Genomic DNA, 6,000 nt, shown 5'->3' on the forward strand with positions numbered 1-6,000 from the left:
TTCTTTATCCAGGCTTGCAACTGGTATTTGTGAGTTAATTTCGAGGCTTTATCAAACCTTACCACTTTGCATTTCAATAAAAGAGAGTGGAAGTGCTTCTGCTGAGAACATTAATCCCACACTATTCCTTATTCTTTGCTGCAACCACAATCACATTTCGTTATAACCTGTAGCTTGGTCCTCAAACTGCTTTTCTCGGAATTAAGTTCCATTGCTTTCGGTGAGGATTACTTACGAGTAAGTTAAATGCACATGACTGTAGCCGCAGCTTTTTCAGAAGTGAAATGGTGACAATATTCATTACTGCACTGTACTAAAGCTCAGAGTATCTTATCCAAGAACTCACCCCTGAATCAGTGCTTTTGTTGAGGGCTATTGATCTCAATCTTTGGTCTCACTGTCACGGCTTCCCAGGCGTCTGTAGCAACCGCACTGCTGACGCCTGCTCAGTATTTTCACTGGCAGTCTATCAAAGAGTATCAGAAACTGAAAAGTTTCAGGCAGGACAAGCGATATGAGTTGTCCATGCAATACCAAACCCTGAATTGCTTTTGTTGCAGGAAGTGGCGAGGTTTTTTCTTCTTCTTTCTTTCTGCTTTTGACATGTTTCTTTCTCAAACCATACCTGAGACAACATCTTGATCATTAGGGCTTTATTCCTTCCTTGACACCGAGATAAAATCACGTTTTTGCAACTCTGAAATCATAGCCTGTGGAGGCCAAGAGCTGCGTTGAATTGAATGAGCAAATGGGCCATTGCTCTCAATGTTTCTGGAACGCACATAAATGCTTGCTTTATTTCAGTGTGTGCCGCAGAGCATATATTTTTAAAAGATTATTTGAGAGACATAGGCACCATTTAAGCATTCATTATATGTGGGTACTAAATGTGTGAAGAGGTTTTTCAGTCTACACAATGCTAGTCCTGTCCACTAATTGACAGAGGACTAATCACCCCCCCCCTTAGCTGCTGTGTGATTGGTGTTAGCCTGAAGGGAGAGGGGCCATGCAATACAGCAGCCATCTTCCCTCCCGCAACAGTGATCTTGTATGGAGCCAGCACCATTGCCACTTGACATAACTCCCATAAAATTCTATCCCAAATTTTCAAGGGAATGCTGTGAGGTTGCCGAGGATTGTTAAGGATGCCAGGACTTGCAGCTCTGTGAGGATTAAACTATGTTCACCGTTAGTCTTTTGGGGGGGTTGTGGGGGGAGGATCTTGTCTACTTTGTCTTTAAAGGGAAGACCACACCATACCTGAAAGTTTCCAGTGTCCCCCATTTCTCCCCAAATTGCTGATATTCAGTCTCCCAGTACACATCTGTGGGTGATCAATGGTCCTGCAAATGTGGAGGATATATTTGTTGTGGCTTGAAAATAAATATAGCTAGAATAAGGTAATGGTAAAGGACCCCTGGACAGTTAAGTCCAGTCAAAGGTGACTATGGGGTTGTGGCACTCCTTTCACTTTCAGGCCAAAGGAGCCGGTGTTTGTCCACAGACAGCTTTCCAGGTCATGTAGCCAGCATGACTAAACTGCTTCTGGCACAACGGAACATTGTGACGGAAACCAGAGCACACAGAAACGGCGTTTACCTTCCTGCTGCAGCAGTACCTACCATATTTTTCGCTCTATAAGATGCACTTTACCCCTCCAAAAAAGTAAGGGGAAATGTGTGTGTGTGTTATGGAGCGAATGCAGGCTGAGCAGCTATCCCAGAAGCCAGAACAGCGAGAGGGATCACTGCAACAGCTCCCTCTCGCTGTTCTAGCTTCTGGCTTAGCCATGTGCAGCCTCTTCAGGGCAGCGGGGAGCCTTCATTTCGCTGCCCTGAAGAGGCTGCACAGCTACACCAGAAGCTAGAAGAGTGATCCCTCTCACTGTTCTGGCTTCTGGGATTCAATTTTTTCTTCTTCTTGCTTTCCTCCTCCAAAAACTAGGTGCGTCTTATGGTCTGGTGCGTCCTATAGAGTGAAAAATATGGTATTTATCTACTCGCACTAGTGTGCTTTTGAACTGCTAGGTTGGGACAGAGCAATGGGTGCTCACCCTGTCATGGGGATTCAAACTGCCAAAAATACCAAGAGGCTCAGTGGTTTAGACCACAGTGCTGGTTTCCGTCACGGTGTCCAACTGCACCAGAAGCGGTTTACTCATGCTGGCCACATGACCCAGAAAGCTGTCTGTGGACAAATGCTGACTCCCTTGGCCTAAAAGTGAGATGAGCGCCACAACCCCATAGTCGCCTTTGACTGGACTTAACTGTCCAGGGGTCCTTTACCTTTTTACCTTTATAGCTAGAATAGGCATTATCAGTTTTTTGTGCTGAACAGCAACTAAACAGGAAAAAATGCTGACAGTAGAGCTCTTTAGGCTCCAATCTTATATCCACTTACCTGGGAGGGATCTCCACTGAGCTCAATGAGACTTAAAGGTAAAGGTAAAGGTACCCCTGCCCGTACGGGCCAGTCTTGACAGACTCTGGGGTTGTGCGCCCATCTCACTTAAGAGGCCAGGGGCCAGCGCTGTCCGGAGACACTTCCGGGTCACATGGCCAGCGTGACATCGCTGCTCTGGCGAGCCAGAGCCGCACACGGAAACGCCGTTTACCTTCCCACTGGTAAGCGGTCCCTATTTATCTACTTGCACCCGGAGGTGCTTTCGAACTGCTAGGTTGGCAGGCGCTGGGACCAAGCAGTGGGAGCGCACCCCGCCGCAGGGATTCGAACCGCCGACCTTTCGATCAGCAAGTCCTAGGCGCTGAGGCTTTAACCCACAGCGCCACCTGCGTCCCTAAGTAAGGTAAATGAGACTTACTTGTTAGTAAACATGTCTAGGGTTGTGCTGTGAAACACCTATGCCATCTGCAGTCATTATGCCCTAACACCCTATTACTTCCAATTAAGTGACTTCTCTAAGTTTTTTAGAAACTACAGTGGTACCTCTGGATACAAATTTAATTCGTTCCAGGGTTCCGTGGACACCCCGAAAAATCCATATTCAGAGGTGCCACTTCTGCACATGAGTGTGGCACGATAGAGCGCTTCTGCGCATGCTTGCATGGCGAAACCCGGAAAAATACTTTCAGGTTTGCCGTGTTCGTAACCTGAAGGTTACATATCCAGAGAGGTACGTTCTACTGTATTTCATCTCAAATACAGCATTGGTGAGGAATCCTTCTCTTAGAAAGAAGCACCTTGGATTTTATTGAACATTACCCCCCAGAAGAACTGAAAGAAAAAGTCAGCGTCACTTTCTCTTTAGGGGGGTGGGGCGGGGGGGGGGGCAGAGAACATGCAACTACAAATTTGCAGCCCATTCGGGACTTCAAATGCTTCACTTATCTCATATCGTAAACTCAAAGCTGCGGAGTAATGCTCACCAGACAAGTCATAAATCATGAGCAAAGACAGGTGCAATAAATACCAGTGTCAGAAAGTTACAAAGTGAAATTATGTTGTTTTGACAAGGTGTCCAAATGCATCGACAACGGAGCAACTAAATGGCCTCTTTTCTGGAGGGCCTGCAGAAATGCAGTGTAGGTGGTGAATGGGAAGGCTGGAAGATAGCTTCCCAAGAAAAATAACCCAAAGGCTTAAAGGCTTATCATCAAAACTGTGCTACTGCAGAACAACCCCTAGAAAGACATTTGTCTTTGGCTGGCAATCTTTTTCACTTTTCATTTATTACTACTATGATTACGAAGTTGTTACATGTGATTCAACAAAGATTGTTAAAAGACACTGACAAATCTCTGATAGTTTGAGATGATACCTGATTAGAATGCATTGGCTGATTGAAAAAACTGTGCCTAGATATCCTAGTGCCGGCATCCCCAAACTCGGACCTCCAGCTGTTGTTGGACTACAGTTCCCATCATCCCTGACCACTGGTCCTGTTAGCGAGGGATGATGGGAGTTGTAGTCCCCAAACAGCTGGAGGGCCGAGTTTGGGGATGCCTGTCCTAGCGCATATTTTATAATGTATCATATTATTTATTTATATTATTTATTAATCAAAATATGTATAACCCACTTTACATCCAAAGACCAATTCAGTTACCTTGGCTGTAATAAGAGCCTTTAGATAATATTGTAATAGACTAACTTTCTTATTACTATTATATTTTGGATTGCGTATAAGATTGTATCTTTGGTGTGTTTTGAGAAGGTTTCATTAAAAAAAGTCCAATGGTTGGGTTTCTAACAATGACTCTTTCAGTGGAACCACAATCTCTATATGTGAGACACACATCAACTTTTGCAAACATTATGAGGCACTGGACTCCATCCTTGGACTGTTTGACATCATGAAGACTTCATGCCAACCGGGGGGGGGGGGAACCCTACACAGAAGAGACCATTATAGATCCATCCCAAAATACAAGCAGAAAAATGAAACATCACTCTACTACTATTAATTTGCTATTTTTACCTGTTTTCTGACATAACGTAAAATGTCCATAGGAGAAAACAACATAAAATACCTCTGACATTTTTCTGATGAAAGTAAGATAAAGGTACCCCTGACCATTAGGTCCAGTCGTGGCCGACTCTGGGGCTGCAGTGCTCATCTCGCTTTATTGGCCGAGGGAGATGGCGTACAGCTTCTGGGTCATGTGGCCAGCATGACTAAGCCGCTTCTGGCGAACCAGAGCAGCACATGGAAAAGCTGTTTACCTTCCCGCCGGAGCAGTACCTATTTATCTACTTGCACTTTAATGTGCCTTCGAACTGCTAGGTTGGCAGGAGCTGGTACTGAGCAACGGGAGTTCACCCCGTCGTGGGGATTTGAACCGCTGAGCTTCTGATCAGTAAGTCCTAGGCTCTGTGGTTTAACCCACACCACCACCCACGTCCCTTCTGATGAAAGTAATAACGTCCTATTCCTTATTATTGTTATGATGGTGATGCAACAACAAGAACAGCCGCCGCCTCAGCAGCAGCAGCAACTATTTTATTAGTTATACTCTGCCCATCTGACTGGGTTACTCCAGCAACTCTAGGTGGATTCCAACATAAATAAAAACATATATATATTTTTTTTAAAAAAAACCTTCCCTATACAGTGTTGCCTTCAGATGTCTTCCAAAGGTTGTATAGGTACTTATGTCTTTGGCTTGGGGGTAGCATAACTCCATACCATCCAACATTTCTCTGATGAAAATAGAGACATCCTAAGGAAAAGTGGGATATTCCGGGACTGAATCAGAATCTTTGACAGCTTCCGTAAATCTGGGACTGTCCTTGGAAAACAGAGGCACTTGGAGGGTCTGCCATAAGTTGCTGTCCAGTAATCTTGGGTTGATTTTAGCTCACTACATGATATTCCCTGCTTCACAAGACATCACCTGTGTCAGTTCATAGACCTGGTAATGCTTGTAGTTTTTCCTCATACAAAAATATTGATTTCAAGATGTTTCCTATTCTGCTTTGCTAGCAACAGGACTTGCTCTTATTTTCAGAAGCAAGTGCTGTAAATGTGCATGTGGCGGTGGGAACGTGGGCAGGGGAGGTTGAAACTTTTACGGGCTAGAATGACATGTTTGGCAGCAGCATCCTGCAAACCAGGTTGATACAGTGCTGTTGAAAGGAATGTGTTAGCCATAAATGAAGGCACTTGCAGGCCAAAGGCCACCATGCCTAATTAGCAGAGGCCATTAAAGGAAGGATAAAAATCATGTTTTATTAGCTGGCTGGGGAGAAACTAAAAGATATGCGAATGATAGATAAAGTCGGAAAGGGCCAACAGCACATTTCTAGTGCAATCTTATGCATGTTTACTCAAAAGGAAGCCTGTCAAGACTGGGTCATGTGCAGCAGTCTGGAAAGTGTCAGGAGGCAGGAATCAGGACCAAAGAGCAATCAGGTTTGCAGGGGGAACCAGAAAGCCTAGTGAATAAGGCAGGAGTCAGAACCAAAGAGCGATACAGTGGTACCTAGGGTTACAGACGCTTCAGGTTACAGAATCCGCTAACCCAGAAATAGTACCTCAGG

This window comes from Podarcis cretensis (assembly GCF_951804945.1).
Source record: "Podarcis cretensis genome assembly, chromosome: 2".
NCBI lineage: Eukaryota > Metazoa > Chordata > Lepidosauria > Squamata > Lacertidae > Podarcis > Podarcis cretensis.